Raw genomic sequence first — 18,905 nt, 5'->3', positions numbered from 1 at the left:
AGTTAAAAAAATGAATTTTTAATATTCGTCAAAATTATCATATAAAATCATGTTTTATAGCATTATTGAAGTATCAGCTTAAATGAAATGTATGCTAGTTTTTAATGGTAAATTAGAATCATTTTCTTAATAAAGCGGTCCAGGTTTCAAGAGATTAACATGAGAATTGTGTGTTTTATAAACAGTTAAAAAAATGAATTTTTAATATTCGTCAAAATTATCATATAAAATCATGTTTTATAGCGTTATTGAAGTATCAGCTTAAATGAAATGTATGCTAGTTAATAATGGTAAATTAGAATAATTTTCTTAATCTAATGGTCTGACTTTCATGACACTAACTTGAGAATTCACTGTTTTATAAGCAGTTAAAAATATGAATTTAAAATACGAGTCAAAATAATCATATAAAAACATGTTTTATAGTGTTTATGAAGTATCAGCTTATATGATATATATGGAAGTTGGTAATGTTAAATAAGAATCATATACTTAATCTAATGGTCTGGATTTCATGACACTAACTTTTTGTTACACTACTATTAATTGACTATCAATTATATTCAATATCCATTACTCGTACTATGCATAAAACTATTATTATTATTAGGATCGTCTAGTCCATTTTCAACGTAGGATGTTGAAACTTTCCCATATGGTAGAAATGGTAATTCATGTCTCAATATGTCCTGAGTATATCTGGTGTACAGCCATCTAAAAAAAAAATAGTAAGTTAAATATGTATAATGGTTGGAGGACAAAATGTCACTACTAGATACCATAAGGAGGACGACAATTTTTATATAACAACTAGTACGTGGACAACACTGAGTAATTCAGAAGTGGAAACTATCAAAACATAAACTAACAGACAAACTTCATTTTTATACAAAATACATGAAAGGAATTTACAATTGAAACTTAAATACAAATACGAATGTAAAACTGCAAAACATTTATAACAGATGATAATAAATAATAATTATGATAAGCCATAAAAGATAGTACAAATATACCAGAATGTTTTGTAGAAGGAATTCAAATGTATTATGAGTGTAACTAAAAAATACATTTGTAAAACAACTGAAAATCGCTCCTTTTCAATACGAAAAAATGTTAAGTTGTATTATTCGTCAAAATTAACTTATAAAATCATATTTTATAGTTTTTATGAAGTAAAAATATCAGGTAAAATGAAAAAAATGAAAGTTAAAAATTATAAATTAGAATCATTTTCTTGATCTAGTAGTCAAGGATCAAGACACTTACTTGTGTTAACTTCGGGCATAAAATATGAACAATCCGTTTATAATATCAAAAATCTTAATTAAAAAATAACAAGTAGACTCAAAACCTAAGTAAAAACAACTACCCGTTACGATACACAGCAGTACGGTGAACGCCACACAACTATCTAGTTTCATTCTGAGGCGGTTCGGCCGACGGATGTCGTCCCCACTACGGCGACGCTCACGCCCTCTGTTGGTGTATATATTTAATATTTGACTGTTTTATAAGCAGATTAAAATAGGAATTCATATGTTTCTCAAACTTATCATATAAAAACATGTTTTTGAAGTGTTTATGAAGAATCAGCTAACATAATATTTATAGAAGTTAATAATAGTAAATAAGAATCATTTACTTAATATAATGGTCTGGATTTCATGACACTAACTTAAGAATTGAGTGTTTTATAAGCAGATAATAATTTGAATTTTTAATATTCGTAAAGATTATCATATAAAATAATGTTTTATAGTGTTTATGAAGCATCAGCTTAAATGAAATGTATGCAAATTAATAATGGTAAATTAGAATCATTTTCTTAATATAGTGGTCCAGGTTTCAAGAGATTAACATGAGAATTGTGTGTTTTATAAACAGTTAAAAAAATGAATTTTTAATATTCGTCAAAATTATCATAAAAAAGCATGTTTTTTAGTGTTTATGAAGAATCAGCTTACATAATATCTATAGAAGTTAATAATGGTAAATTAGAATCATTTTCTTAATATAGTGGTCCAGGTTTCAAGAGATTAACTTGAGAATTGTTTGTTTTATAAACAGTTAAAAAAATGAATTTTTAATATTCGTCAAAATTATCATATAAAATCATGTTTTATAGCATTATTGAAGTATCAGCTTAAATGAAATGTATGCTAGTTTTTAATGGTAAATTAGAATCATTTTCTTAATATAGTGGTCCAGGTTTCAAGAGATTAACTTGAGAATTGTTTGTTTTATAAACAGTTAAAAAAATGAATTTTTAATATTCGTCAAAATTATCATATAAAATCATGTTTTATAGCGTTATTGAAGTATCAGCTTAAATGAAATGTATGCTAGTTAATAATGGTAAATTAGAATAATTTTCTTAATCTAATGGTCTGACTTTCATGACACTAACTTGAGAATTCACTGTTTTATAAGCAGTTAAAAATATGAATTTAAAATACGAGTCAAAATAATCATATAAAAACATGTTTTATAGTGTTTATGAAGTATCAGCTTATATGATATATATGGAAGTTGGTAATGTTAAATAAGAATCATATACTTAATCTAATGGTCTGGATTTCATGACACTAACTTTTTGTTACACTACTATTAATTGACTATCAATTATATTCAATATCCATTACTCGTACTATGCATAAAACTATTATTATTATTAGGATCGTCTAGTCCATTTTCAACGTAGGATGTTGAAACTTTCCCATATGGTAGAAATGGTAATTCATGTCTCAATATGTCCTGAGTATATCTGGTGTACAGCCATCTAAAAAAAAAATAGTAAGTTAAATATGTATAATGGTTGGAGGACAAAATGTCACTACTAGATACCATAAGGAGGACGACAATTTTTATATAACAACTAGTACGTGGACAACACTGAGTAATTCAGAAGTGGAAACTATCAAAACATAAACTAACAGACAAACTTCATTTTTATACAAAATACATGAAAGGAATTTACAATTGAAACTTAAATACAAATACGAATGTAAAACTGCAAAACATTTATAACAGATGATAATAAATAATAATTATGATAAGCCATAAAAGATAGTACAAATATACCAGAATGTTTTGTAGAAGGAATTCAAATGTATTATGAGTGTAACTAAAAAATACATTTGTAAAACAACTGAAAATCGCTCCTTTTCAATACGAAAAAATGTTAAGTTGTATTATTCGTCAAAATTAACTTATAAAATCATATTTTATAGTTTTTATGAAGTAAAAATATCAGGTAAAATGAAAAAAATGAAAGTTAAAAATTATAAATTAGAATCATTTTCTTGATCTAGTAGTCAAGGATCAAGACACTTACTTGTGTTAACTTCGGGCATAAAATATGAACAATCCGTTTATAATATCAAAAATCTTAATTAAAAAATAACAAGTAGACTCAAAACCTAAGTAAAAACAACTACCCGTTACGATACACAGCAGTACGGTGAACGCCACACAACTATCTAGTTTCATTCTGAGGCGGTTCGGCCGACGGATGTCGTCCCCACTACGGCGACGCTCACGCCCTCTGTTGGTGTATATATTTAATATTTGACTGTTTTATAAGCAGATTAAAATAGGAATTCATATGTTTCTCAAACTTATTATATAAAAACATGTTTTTGAAGTGTTTATGAAGAATCAGCTAACATAATATTTATAGAAGTTAATAATAGTAAATAAGAATCATTTACTTAATATAATGGTCTGGATTTCATGACACTAACTTAAGAATTGAGTGTTTTATAAGCAGATAATAATTTGAATTTTTAATATTCGTAAAGATTATCATATAAAATAATGTTTTATAGTGTTTATGAAGCATCAGCTTAAATGAAATGTATGCAAATTAATAATGGTAAATTAGAATCATTTTCTTAATATAGTGGTCCAGGTTTCAAGAGATTAACTTGAGAATTGTTTGTTTTATAAACAGTTAAAAAAAATTAAATTTTTAATATTCGTCAAAATTATCATAAAAAAGCATGTTTTATAGCTTTATTGAAGTATCAGCTTAAATGAAATGTATGCAAATTAATAATGGTAAATTAGAATCATTTTCTTAATATAGTGGTCCAGGTTTCAAGAAATTAACTTGAGAATTGAGTGTTTTATAAGCAGATAATAATTTGAATTTTTAATATTCGTAAAGATTATCATATAAAATAATGTTGTATAGTGTTTATGAAGCATCAGCTTAAATGAAATGTATGCAAATTAATAATGGTAAATTAAATTCATTTTCTTAATATAGTGGTCCAGGTTTCAAGAGATTAACATGAGAATTGTGTGTTTTATAAACAGTTAAAAAAAATTAAATTTTTAATATTCGTCAAAATTATCATAAAAAAGCATGTTTTAAAATGTTATTGAAGTATCAGCTTAAATGAAATGGTTGCAAGTTAATAATGGTAACTCTTAAGAATGAAAATTACAAGTCAAAGGTGTTAACTAAAATTTTATTCAGATTATTAACAAATCTCAATTGTTTCACTGCCATTAATTTACTATCAATTATATTCAATAACCCTTACACGCACATTATATAAACCTAATATTATTAGCAGTATCTTCTAGTCCATTTTCAGCATAGGATGTTGATACTTTCTTAAGTGGTAGAAATGTGAATTCATGTTTCTGCATGCCTTGAGTGATCTGACATACGTCCATCTGAAAAAATGTAGTAAGTTAATAATGTATAATTGTTAAAGAATAACTTGAGAATTCAGTATTTTATAAGCAGTTAAAAATATGAATATAAAATACGAGTCAAAATAATCATATAAAAACATGTTTTATAGTGTTTATAAAGCATCAGCTTAAATGAAATGTATGCAAATTATTAATTTTAAATTAGAATCATTTTCTTAATATAGTGGTCCAGGTTTCAAGAGATTAACATGAGAATTGTGTGTTTTATAAACAGTTAAAAAAATGAATTTTTAATATTCGTCAAAATTATCATAAAAAAGCATGTTTTTTAGTGTTTATGAAGAATCAGCTTACATAATATCTATAGAAGTTAATAATGGTAAATTAGAATCATTTTCTTAATATAGTGGTCCAGGTTTCAAGAGATTAACTTGAGAATTGTTTGTTTTATAAACAGTTAAAAAAATGAATTTTTAATATTCGTCAAAATTATCATATAAAATCATGTTTTATAGCATTATTGAAGTATCAGCTTAAATGAAATGTATGCTAGTTTTTAATGGTAAATTAGAATCATTTTCTTAATAAAGCGGTCCAGGTTTCAAGAGATTAACATGAGAATTGTGTGTTTTATAAACAGTTAAAAAAATGAATTTTTAATATTCGTCAAAATTATCATATAAAATCATGTTTTATAGCGTTATTGAAGTATCAGCTTAAATGAAATGTATGCTAGTTAATAATGGTAAATTAGAATAATTTTCTTAATCTAATGGTCTGACTTTCATGACACTAACTTGAGAATTCACTGTTTTATAAGCAGTTAAAAATATGAATTTAAAATACGAGTCAAAATAATCATATAAAAACATGTTTTATAGTGTTTATGAAGTATCAGCTTATATGATATATATGGAAGTTGGTAATGTTAAATAAGAATCATATACTTAATCTAATGGTCTGGATTTCATGACACTAACTTTTTGTTACACTACTATTAATTGACTATCAATTATATTCAATATCCATTACTCGTACTATGCATAAAACTATTATTATTATTAGGATCGTCTAGTCCATTTTCAACGTAGGATGTTGAAACTTTCCCATATGGTAGAAATGGTAATTCATGTCTCAATATGTCCTGAGTATATCTGGTGTACAGCCATCTAAAAAAAAAATAGTAAGTTAAATATGTATAATGGTTGGAGGACAAAATGTCACTACTAGATACCATAAGGAGGACGACAATTTTTATATAACAACTAGTACGTGGACAACACTGAGTAATTCAGAAGTGGAAACTATCAAAACATAAACTAACAGACAAACTTCATTTTTATACAAAATACATGAAAGGAATTTACAATTGAAACTTAAATACAAATACGAATGTAAAACTGCAAAACATTTATAACAGATGATAATAAATAATAATTATGATAAGCCATAAAAGATAGTACAAATATACCAGAATGTTTTGTAGAAGGAATTCAAATGTATTATGAGTGTAACTAAAAAATACATTTGTAAAACAACTGAAAATCGCTCCTTTTCAATACGAAAAAATGTTAAGTTGTATTATTCGTCAAAATTAACTTATAAAATCATATTTTATAGTTTTTATGAAGTAAAAATATCAGGTAAAATGAAAAAAATGAAAGTTAAAAATTATAAATTAGAATCATTTTCTTGATCTAGTAGTCAAGGATCAAGACACTTACTTGTGTTAACTTCGGGCATAAAATATGAACAATCCGTTTATAATATCAAAAATCTTAATTAAAAAATAACAAGTAGACTCAAAACCTAAGTAAAAACAACTACCCGTTACGATACACAGCAGTACGGTGAACGCCACACAACTATCTAGTTTCATTCTGAGGCGGTTCGGCCGACGGATGTCGTCCCCACTACGGCGACGCTCACGCCCTCTGTTGGTGTATATATTTAATATTTGACTGTTTTATAAGCAGATTAAAATAGGAATTCATATGTTTCTCAAACTTATCATATAAAAACATGTTTTTGAAGTGTTTATGAAGAATCAGCTAACATAATATTTATAGAAGTTAATAATAGTAAATAAGAATCATTTACTTAATATAATGGTCTGGATTTCATGACACTAACTTAAGAATTGAGTGTTTTATAAGCAGATAATAATTTGAATTTTTAATATTCGTAAAGATTATCATATAAAATAATGTTTTATAGTGTTTATGAAGCATCAGCTTAAATGAAATGTATGCAAATTAATAATGGTAAATTAGAATCATTTTCTTAATATAGTGGTCCAGGTTTCAAGAGATTAACATGAGAATTGTGTGTTTTATAAACAGTTAAAAAAATGAATTTTTAATATTCGTCAAAATTATCATAAAAAAGCATGTTTTTTAGTGTTTATGAAGAATCAGCTTACATAATATCTATAGAAGTTAATAATGGTAAATTAGAATCATTTTCTTAATATAGTGGTCCAGGTTTCAAGAGATTAACTTGAGAATTGTTTGTTTTATAAACAGTTAAAAAAATGAATTTTTAATATTCGTCAAAATTATCATATAAAATCATGTTTTATAGCATTATTGAAGTATCAGCTTAAATGAAATGTATGCTAGTTTTTAATGGTAAATTAGAATCATTTTCTTAATATAGTGGTCCAGGTTTCAAGAGATTAACTTGAGAATTGTTTGTTTTATAAACAGTTAAAAAAATGAATTTTTAATATTCGTCAAAATTATCATATAAAATCATGTTTTATAGCGTTATTGAAGTATCAGCTTAAATGAAATGTATGCTAGTTAATAATGGTAAATTAGAATAATTTTCTTAATCTAATGGTCTGACTTTCATGACACTAACTTGAGAATTCACTGTTTTATAAGCAGTTAAAAATATGAATTTAAAATACGAGTCAAAATAATCATATAAAAACATGTTTTATAGTGTTTATGAAGTATCAGCTTATATGATATATATGGAAGTTGGTAATGTTAAATAAGAATCATATACTTAATCTAATGGTCTGGATTTCATGACACTAACTTTTTGTTACACTACTATTAATTGACTATCAATTATATTCAATATCCATTACTCGTACTATGCATAAAACTATTATTATTATTAGGATCGTCTAGTCCATTTTCAACGTAGGATGTTGAAACTTTCCCATATGGTAGAAATGGTAATTCATGTCTCAATATGTCCTGAGTATATCTGGTGTACAGCCATCTAAAAAAAAAATAGTAAGTTAAATATGTATAATGGTTGGAGGACAAAATGTCACTACTAGATACCATAAGGAGGACGACAATTTTTATATAACAACTAGTACGTGGACAACACTGAGTAATTCAGAAGTGGAAACTATCAAAACATAAACTAACAGACAAACTTCATTTTTATACAAAATACATGAAAGGAATTTACAATTGAAACTTAAATACAAATACGAATGTAAAACTGCAAAACATTTATAACAGATGATAATAAATAATAATTATGATAAGCCATAAAAGATAGTACAAATATACCAGAATGTTTTGTAGAAGGAATTCAAATGTATTATGAGTGTAACTAAAAAATACATTTGTAAAACAACTGAAAATCGCTCCTTTTCAATACGAAAAAATGTTAAGTTGTATTATTCGTCAAAATTAACTTATAAAATCATATTTTATAGTTTTTATGAAGTAAAAATATCAGGTAAAATGAAAAAAATGAAAGTTAAAAATTATAAATTAGAATCATTTTCTTGATCTAGTAGTCAAGGATCAAGACACTTACTTGTGTTAACTTCGGGCATAAAATATGAACAATCCGTTTATAATATCAAAAATCTTAATTAAAAAATAACAAGTAGACTCAAAACCTAAGTAAAAACAACTACCCGTTACGATACACAGCAGTACGGTGAACGCCACACAACTATCTAGTTTCATTCTGAGGCGGTTCGGCCGACGGATGTCGTCCCCACTACGGCGACGCTCACGCCCTCTGTTGGTGTATATATTTAATATTTGACTGTTTTATAAGCAGATTAAAATAGGAATTCATATGTTTCTCAAACTTATCATATAAAAACATGTTTTTGAAGTGTTTATGAAGAATCAGCTAACATAATATTTATAGAAGTTAATAATAGTAAATAAGAATCATTTACTTAATATAATGGTCTGGATTTCATGACACTAACTTAAGAATTGAGTGTTTTATAAGCAGATAATAATTTGAATTTTTAATATTCGTAAAGATTATCATATAAAATAATGTTTTATAGTGTTTATGAAGCATCAGCTTAAATGAAATGTATGCAAATTAATAATGGTAAATTAGAATCATTTTCTTAATATAGTGGTCCAGGTTTCAAGAGATTAACATGAGAATTGTGTGTTTTATAAACAGTTAAAAAAATGAATTTTTAATATTCGTCAAAATTATCATAAAAAAGCATGTTTTTTAGTGTTTATGAAGAATCAGCTTACATAATATCTATAGAAGTTAATAATGGTAAATTAGAATCATTTTCTTAATATAGTGGTCCAGGTTTCAAGAGATTAACTTGAGAATTGTTTGTTTTATAAACAGTTAAAAAAATGAATTTTTAATATTCGTCAAAATTATCATATAAAATCATGTTTTATAGCATTATTGAAGTATCAGCTTAAATGAAATGTATGCTAGTTTTTAATGGTAAATTAGAATCATTTTCTTAATATAGTGGTCCAGGTTTCAAGAGATTAACTTGAGAATTGTTTGTTTTATAAACAGTTAAAAAAATGAATTTTTAATATTCGTCAAAATTATCATATAAAATCATGTTTTATAGCGTTATTGAAGTATCAGCTTAAATGAAATGTATGCTAGTTAATAATGGTAAATTAGAATAATTTTCTTAATCTAATGGTCTGACTTTCATGACACTAACTTGAGAATTCACTGTTTTATAAGCAGTTAAAAATATGAATTTAAAATACGAGTCAAAATAATCATATAAAAACATGTTTTATAGTGTTTATGAAGTATCAGCTTATATGATATATATGGAAGTTGGTAATGTTAAATAAGAATCATATACTTAATCTAATGGTCTGGATTTCATGACACTAACTTTTTGTTACACTACTATTAATTGACTATCAATTATATTCAATATCCATTACTCGTACTATGCATAAAACTATTATTATTATTAGGATCGTCTAGTCCATTTTCAACGTAGGATGTTGAAACTTTCCCATATGGTAGAAATGGTAATTCATGTCTCAATATGTCCTGAGTATATCTGGTGTACAGCCATCTAAAAAAAAAATAGTAAGTTAAATATGTATAATGGTTGGAGGACAAAATGTCACTACTAGATACCATAAGGAGGACGACAATTTTTATATAACAACTAGTACGTGGACAACACTGAGTAATTCAGAAGTGGAAACTATCAAAACATAAACTAACAGACAAACTTCATTTTTATACAAAATACATGAAAGGAATTTACAATTGAAACTTAAATACAAATACGAATGTAAAACTGCAAAACATTTATAACAGATGATAATAAATAATAATTATGATAAGCCATAAAAGATAGTACAAATATACCAGAATGTTTTGTAGAAGGAATTCAAATGTATTATGAGTGTAACTAAAAAATACATTTGTAAAACAACTGAAAATCGCTCCTTTTCAATACGAAAAAATGTTAAGTTGTATTATTCGTCAAAATTAACTTATAAAATCATATTTTATAGTTTTTATGAAGTAAAAATATCAGGTAAAATGAAAAAAATGAAAGTTAAAAATTATAAATTAGAATCATTTTCTTGATCTAGTAGTCAAGGATCAAGACACTTACTTGTGTTAACTTCGGGCATAAAATATGAACAATCCGTTTATAATATCAAAAATCTTAATTAAAAAATAACAAGTAGACTCAAAACCTAAGTAAAAACAACTACCCGTTACGATACACAGCAGTACGGTGAACGCCACACAACTATCTAGTTTCATTCTGAGGCGGTTCGGCCAACGGATGTCGTCCCCACTACGGCGACGCTCACGCCCTCTGTTGGTGTATATATTTAATATTTGACTGTTTTATAAGCAGATTAAAATAGGAATTCATATGTTTCTCAAACTTATTATATAAAAACATGTTTTTGAAGTGTTTATGAAGAATCAGCTAACATAATATTTATAGAAGTTAATAATAGTAAATAAGAATCATTTACTTAATATAATGGTCTGGATTTCATGACACTAACTTAAGAATTGAGTGTTTTATAAGCAGATAATAATTTGAATTTTTAATATTCGTAAAGATTATCATATAAAATAATGTTTTATAGTGTTTATGAAGCATCAGCTTAAATGAAATGTATGCAAATTAATAATGGTAAATTAGAATCATTTTCTTAATATAGTGGTCCAGGTTTCAAGAGATTAACATGAGAATTGTGTGTTTTATAAACAGTTAAAAAAATGAATTTTTAATATTCGTCAAAATTATCATAAAAAAGCATGTTTTTTAGTGTTTATGAAGAATCAGCTTACATAATATCTATAGAAGTTAATAATGGTAAATTAGAATCATTTTCTTAATATAGTGGTCCAGGTTTCAAGAGATTAACTTGAGAATTGTTTGTTTTATAAACAGTTAAAAAAATGAATTTTTAATATTCGTCAAAATTATCATATAAAATCATGTTTTATAGCATTATTGAAGTATCAGCTTAAATGAAATGTATGCTAGTTTTTAATGGTAAATTAGAATCATTTTCTTAATATAGTGGTCCAGGTTTCAAGAGATTAACTTGAGAATTGTTTGTTTTATAAACAGTTAAAAAAATGAATTTTTAATATTCGTCAAAATTATCATATAAAATCATGTTTTATAGCGTTATTGAAGTATCAGCTTAAATGAAATGTATGCTAGTTAATAATGGTAAATTAGAATAATTTTCTTAATCTAATGGTCTGACTTTCATGACACTAACTTGAGAATTCACTGTTTTATAAGCAGTTAAAAATATGAATTTAAAATACGAGTCAAAATAATCATATAAAAACATGTTTTATAGTGTTTATGAAGTATCAGCTTATATGATATATATGGAAGTTGGTAATGTTAAATAAGAATCATATACTTAATCTAATGGTCTGGATTTCATGACACTAACTTTTTGTTACACTACTATTAATTGACTATCAATTATATTCAATATCCATTACTCGTACTATGCATAAAACTATTATTATTATCAGGATCGTCTAGTCCATTTTCAACGTAGGATGTTGAAACTTTCCCATATGGTAGAAATGGTAATTCATGTCTCAATATGTCCTGAGTATATCTGGTGTACAGCCATCTAAAAAAAAAATAGTAAGTTAAATATGTATAATGGTTGGAGGACAAAATGTCACTACTAGATACCATAAGGAGGACGACAATTTTTATATAACAACTAGTACGTGGACAACACTGAGTAATTCAGAAGTGGAAACTATCAAAACATAAACTAACAGACAAACTTCATTTTTATACAAAATACATGAAAGGAATTTACAATTGAAACTTAAATACAAATACGAATGTAAAACTGCAAAACATTTATAACAGATGATAATAAATAATAATTATGATAAGCCATAAAAGATAGTACAAATATACCAGAATGTTTTGTAGAAGGAATTCAAATGTATTATGAGTGTAACTAAAAAATACATTTGTAAAACAACTGAAAATCGCTCCTTTTCAATACGAAAAAATGTTAAGTTGTATTATTCGTCAAAATTAACTTATAAAATCATATTTTATAGTTTTTATGAAGTAAAAATATCAGGTAAAATGAAAAAAATGAAAGTTAAAAATTATAAATTAGAATCATTTTCTTGATCTAGTAGTCAAGGATCAAGACACTTACTTGTGTTAACTTCGGGCATAAAATATGAACAATCCGTTTATAATATCAAAAATCTTAATTAAAAAATAACAAGTAGACTCAAAACCTAAGTAAAAACAACTACCCGTTACGATACACAGCAGTACGGTGAACGCCACACAACTATCTAGTTTCATTCTGAGGCGGTTCGGCCGACGGATGTCGTCCCCACTACGGCGACGCTCACGCCCTCTGTTGGTGTATATATTTAATATTTGACTGTTTTATAAGCAGATTAAAATAGGAATTCATATGTTTCTCAAACTTATTATATAAAAACATGTTTTTGAAGTGTTTATGAAGAATCAGCTAACATAATATTTATAGAAGTTAATAATAGTAAATAAGAATCATTTACTTAATATAATGGTCTGGATTTCATGACACTAACTTAAGAATTGAGTGTTTTATAAGCAGATAATAATTTGAATTTTTAATATTCGTAAAGATTATCATATAAAATAATGTTTTATAGTGTTTATGAAGCATCAGCTTAAATGAAATGTATGCAAATTAATAATGGTAAATTAGAATCATTTTCTTAATATAGTGGTCCAGGTTTCAAGAGATTAACATGAGAATTGTGTGTTTTATAAACAGTTAAAAAAATGAATTTTTAATATTCGTCAAAATTATCATAAAAAAGCATGTTTTTTAGTGTTTATGAAGAATCAGCTTACATAATATCTATAGAAGTTAATAATGGTAAATTAGAATCATTTTCTTAATATAGTGGTCCAGGTTTCAAGAGATTAACTTGAGAATTGTTTGTTTTATAAACAGTTAAAAAAATGAATTTTTAATATTCGTCAAAATTATCATATAAAATCATGTTGTATAGTGTTTATGAAGCATCAGCTTAAATGAAATGTATGCAAATTAATAATGGTAAATTAAATTCATTTTCTTAATATAGTGGTCCAGGTTTCAAGAGATTAACATGAGAATTGTGTGTTTTATAAACAGTTAAAAAAAATTAAATTTTTAATATTCGTCAAAATTATCATAAAAAAGCATGTTTTAAAATGTTATTGAAGTATCAGCTTAAATGAAATGGTTGCAAGTTAATAATGGTAACTCTTAAGAATGAAAATTACAAGTCAAAGGTGTTAACTAAAATTTTATTCAGATTATTAACAAATCTCAATTGTTTCACTGCCATTAATTTACTATCAATTATATTCAATAACCCTTACACGCACATTATATAAACCTAATATTATTAGCAGTATCTTCTAGTCCATTTTCAGCATAGGATGTTGATACTTTCTTAAGTGGTAGAAATGTGAATTCATGTTTCTGCATGCCTTGAGTGATCTGACATACGTCCATCTGAAAAAATGTAGTAAGTTAATAATGTATAATTGTTAAAGAATAACTTGAGAATTCAGTATTTTATAAGCAGTTAAAAATATGAATATAAAATACGAGTCAAAATAATCATATAAAAACATGTTTTATAGTGTTTATAAAGCATCAGCTTAAATGAAATGTATGCAAATTATTAATTTTAAATTAGAATCATTTTCTTAATATAGTGGTCCAGGTTTCAAGAGATTAACATGAGAATTGTGTGTTTTATAAACAGTTAAAAAAATGAATTTTTAATATTCGTCAAAATTATCATAAAAAAGCATGTTTTTTAGTGTTTATGAAGAATCAGCTTACATAATATCTATAGAAGTTAATAATGGTAAATTAGAATCATTTTCTTAATATAGTGGTCCAGGTTTCAAGAGATTAACTTGAGAATTGTTTGTTTTATAAACAGTTAAAAAAATGAATTTTTAATATTCGTCAAAATTATCATATAAAATCATGTTTTATAGCATTATTGAAGTATCAGCTTAAATGAAATGTATGCTAGTTTTTAATGGTAAATTAGAATCATTTTCTTAATAAAGCGGTCCAGGTTTCAAGAGATTAACATGAGAATTGTGTGTTTTATAAACAGTTAAAAAAATGAATTTTTAATATTCGTCAAAATTATCATATAAAATCATGTTTTATAGCGTTATTGAAGTATCAGCTTAAATGAAATGTATGCTAGTTAATAATGGTAAATTAGAATAATTTTCTTAATCTAATGGTCTGACTTTCATGACACTAACTTGAGAATTCACTGTTTTATAAGCAGTTAAAAATATGAATTTAAAATACGAGTCAAAATAATCATATAAAAACATGTTTTATAGTGTTTATGAAGTATCAGCTTATATGATATATATGGAAGTTGGTAATGTTAAATAAGAATCATATACTTAATCTAATGGTCTGGATTTCATGACACTAACTTTTTGTTACACTACTATTAATTGACTATCAATTATATTCAATATCCATTACTCGTACTATGCATAAAACTATTATTATTATTAGGATCGTCTAGTCCATTTTCAACGTAGGATGTTGAAACTTTCCCATATGGTAGAAATGGTAATTCATGTCTCAATATGTCCTGAGTATATCTGGTGTACAGCCATCTAAAAAAAAAATAGTAAGTTAAATATGTATAATGGTTGGAGGACAAAATGTCACTACTAGATACCATAAGGAGGACGACAATTTTTATATAACAACTAGTACGTGGACAACACTGAGTAATTCAGAAGTGGAAACTATCAAAACATAAACTAACAGACAAACTTCATTTTTATACAAAATACATGAAAGGAATTTACAATTGAAACTTAAATACAAATACGAATGTAAAACTGCAAAACATTTATAACAGATGATAATAAATAATAATTATGATAAGCCATAAAAGATAGTACAAATATACCAGAATGTTTTGTAGAAGGAATTCAAATGTATTATGAGTGTAACTAAAAAATACATTTGTAAAACAACTGAAAATCGCTCCTTTTCAATACGAAAAAATGTTAAGTTGTATTATTCGTCAAAATTAACTTATAAAATCATATTTTATAGTTTTTATGAAGTAAAAATATCAGGTAAAATGAAAAAAATGAAAGTTAAAAATTATAAATTAGAATCATTTTCTTGATCTAGTAGTCAAGGATCAAGACACTTACTTGTGTTAACTTCGGGCATAAAATATGAACAATCCGTTTATAATATCAAAAATCTTAATTAAAAAATAACAAGTAGACTCAAAACCTAAGTAAAAACAACTACCCGTTACGATACACAGCAGTACGGTGAACGCCACACAACTATCTAGTTTCATTCTGAGGCGGTTCGGCCGACGGATGTCGTCCCCACTACGGCGACGCTCACGCCCTCTGTTGGTGTATATATTTAATATTTGACTGTTTTATAAGCAGATTAAAATAGGAATTCATATGTTTCTCAAACTTATTATATAAAAACATGTTTTTGAAGTGTTTATGAAGAATCAGCTAACATAATATTTATAGAAGTTAATAATAGTAAATAAGAATCATTTACTTAATATAATGGTCTGGATTTCATGACACTAACTTAAGAATTGAGTGTTTTATAAGCAGATAATAATTTGAATTTTTAATATTCGTAAAGATTATCATATAAAATAATGTTTTATAGTGTTTATGAAGCATCAGCTTAAATGAAATGTATGCAAATTAATAATGGTAAATTAGAATCATTTTCTTAATATAGTGGTCCAGGTTTCAAGAGATTAACTTGAGAATTGTTTGTTTTATAAACAGTTAAAAAAAATTAAATTTTTAATATTCGTCAAAATTATCATAAAAAAGCATGTTTTATAGCTTTATTGAAGTATCAGCTTAAATGAAATGTATGCAAATTAATAATGGTAAATTAGAATCATTTTCTTAATATAGTGGTCCAGGTTTCAAGAAATTAACTTGAGAATTGAGTGTTTTATAAGCAGATAATAATTTGAATTTTTAATATTCGTAAAGATTATCATATAAAATAATGTTGTATAGTGTTTATGAAGCATCAGCTTAAATGAAATGTATGCAAATTAATAATGGTAAATTAAATTCATTTTCTTAATATAGTGGTCCAGGTTTCAAGAGATTAACATGAGAATTGTGTGTTTTATAAACAGTTAAAAAAAATTAAATTTTTAATATTCGTCAAAATTATCATAAAAAAGCATGTTTTAAAATGTTATTGAAGTATCAGCTTAAATGAAATGGTTGCAAGTTAATAATGGTAACTCTTAAGAATGAAAATTACAAGTCAAAGGTGTTAACTAAAATTTTATTCAGATTATTAACAAATCTCAATTGTTTCACTGCCATTAATTTACTATCAATTATATTCAATAACCCTTACACGCACATTATATAAACCTAATATTATTAGCAGTATCTTCTAGTCCATTTTCAGCATAGGATGTTGATACTTTCTTAAGTGGTAGAAATGTGAATTCATGTTTCTGCATGCCTTGAGTGATCTGACATACGTCCATCTGAAAAAATGTAGTAAGTTAATAATGTATAATTGTTAAAGAATAACTTGAGAATTCAGTATTTTATAAGCAGTTAAAAATATGAATATAAAATACGAGTCAAAATAATCATATAAAAACATGTTTTATAGTGTTTATAAAGCATCAGCTTAAATGAAATGTATGCAAATTATTAATTTTAAATTAGAATCATTTTCTTAATATAGTGGTCCAGGTTTCAAGAGATTAACATGAGAATTGTGTGTTTTATAAACAGTTAAAAAAATGAATTTTTAATATTCGTCAAAATTATCATAAAAAAGCATGTTTTTTAGTGTTTATGAAGAATCAGCTTACATAATATCTATAGAAGTTAATAATGGTAAATTAGAATCATTTTCTTAATATAGTGGTCCAGGTTTCAAGAGATTAACTTGAGAATTGTTTGTTTTATAAACAGTTAAAAAAATGAATTTTTAATATTCGTCAAAATTATCATATAAAATCATGTTTTATAGCATTATTGAAGTATCAGCTTAAATGAAATGTATGCTAGTTTTTAATGGTAAATTAGAATCATTTTCTTAATAAAGCGGTCCAGGTTTCAAGAGATTAACATGAGAATTGTGTGTTTTATAAACAGTTAAAAAAATGAATTTTTAATATTCGTCAAAATTATCATATAAAATCATGTTTTATAGCGTTATTGAAGTATCAGCTTAAATGAAATGTATGCTAGTTAATAATGGTAAATTAGAATAATTTTCTTAATCTAATGGTCTGACTTTCATGACACTAACTTGAGAATTCACTGTTTTATAAGCAGTTAAAAATATGAATTTAAAATACGAGTCAAAATAATCATATAAAAACATGTTTTATAGTGTTTATGAAGTATCAGCTTATATGATATATATGGAAGTTGGTAATGTTAAATAAGAATCATATACTTAATCTAATGGTCTGGATTTCATGACACTAACTTTTTGTTACACTACTATTAATTGACTATCAATTATATTCAATATCCATTACTCGTACTATGCATAAAACTATTATTATTATTAGGATCGTCTAGTCCATTTTCAACGTAGGATGTTGAAACTTTCCCATATGGTAGAAATGGTAATTCATGTCTCAATATGTCCTGAGTATATCTGGTGTACAGCCATCTAAAAAAAAAATAGTAAGTTAAATATGTATAATGGTTGGAGGACAAAATGTCACTACTAGATACCATAAGGAGGACGACAATTTTTATATAACAACTAGTACGTGGACAACACTGAGTAATTCAGAAGTGGAAACTATCAAAACATAAACTAACAGACAAACTTCATTTTTATACAAAATACATGAAAGGAATTTACAATTGAAACTTAAATACAAATACGAATGTAAAACTGCAAAACATTTATAACAGATGATAATAAATAATAATTATGATAAGCCATAAAAGATAGTACAAATATACCAGAATGTTTTGTAGAAGGAATTCAAATGTATTATGAGTGTAACTAAAAAATACATTTGTAAAACAACTGAAAATCGCTCCTTTTCAATACGAAAAAATGTTAAGTTGTATTATTCGTCAAAATTAACTTATAAAATCATATTTTATAGTTTTTATGAAGTAAAAATATCAGGTAAAATGAAAAAAATGAAAGTTAAAAATTATAAATTAGAATCATTTTCTTGATCTAGTAGTCAAGGATCAAGACACTTACTTGTGTTAACTTCGGGCATAAAATATGAACAATCCGTTTATAATATCAAAAATCTTAATTAAAAAATAACAAGTAGACTCAAAACCTAAGTAAAAACAACTACCCGTTACGATACACAGCAGTACGGTGAACGCCACACAACTATCTAGTTTCATTCTGAGGCGGTTCGGCCGACGGATGTCGTCCCCACTA

The sequence above is a fragment of the Rhopalosiphum padi genome, unplaced genomic scaffold, assembly GCF_020882245.1.
Source record: "Rhopalosiphum padi isolate XX-2018 unplaced genomic scaffold, ASM2088224v1 scaffold1, whole genome shotgun sequence".
In the NCBI taxonomy this organism is placed as follows: domain Eukaryota; kingdom Metazoa; phylum Arthropoda; class Insecta; order Hemiptera; family Aphididae; genus Rhopalosiphum; species Rhopalosiphum padi.
The sequence above is the reverse complement of the archived record's forward strand: the minus strand, read 5'-3'. Positions refer to the sequence as shown.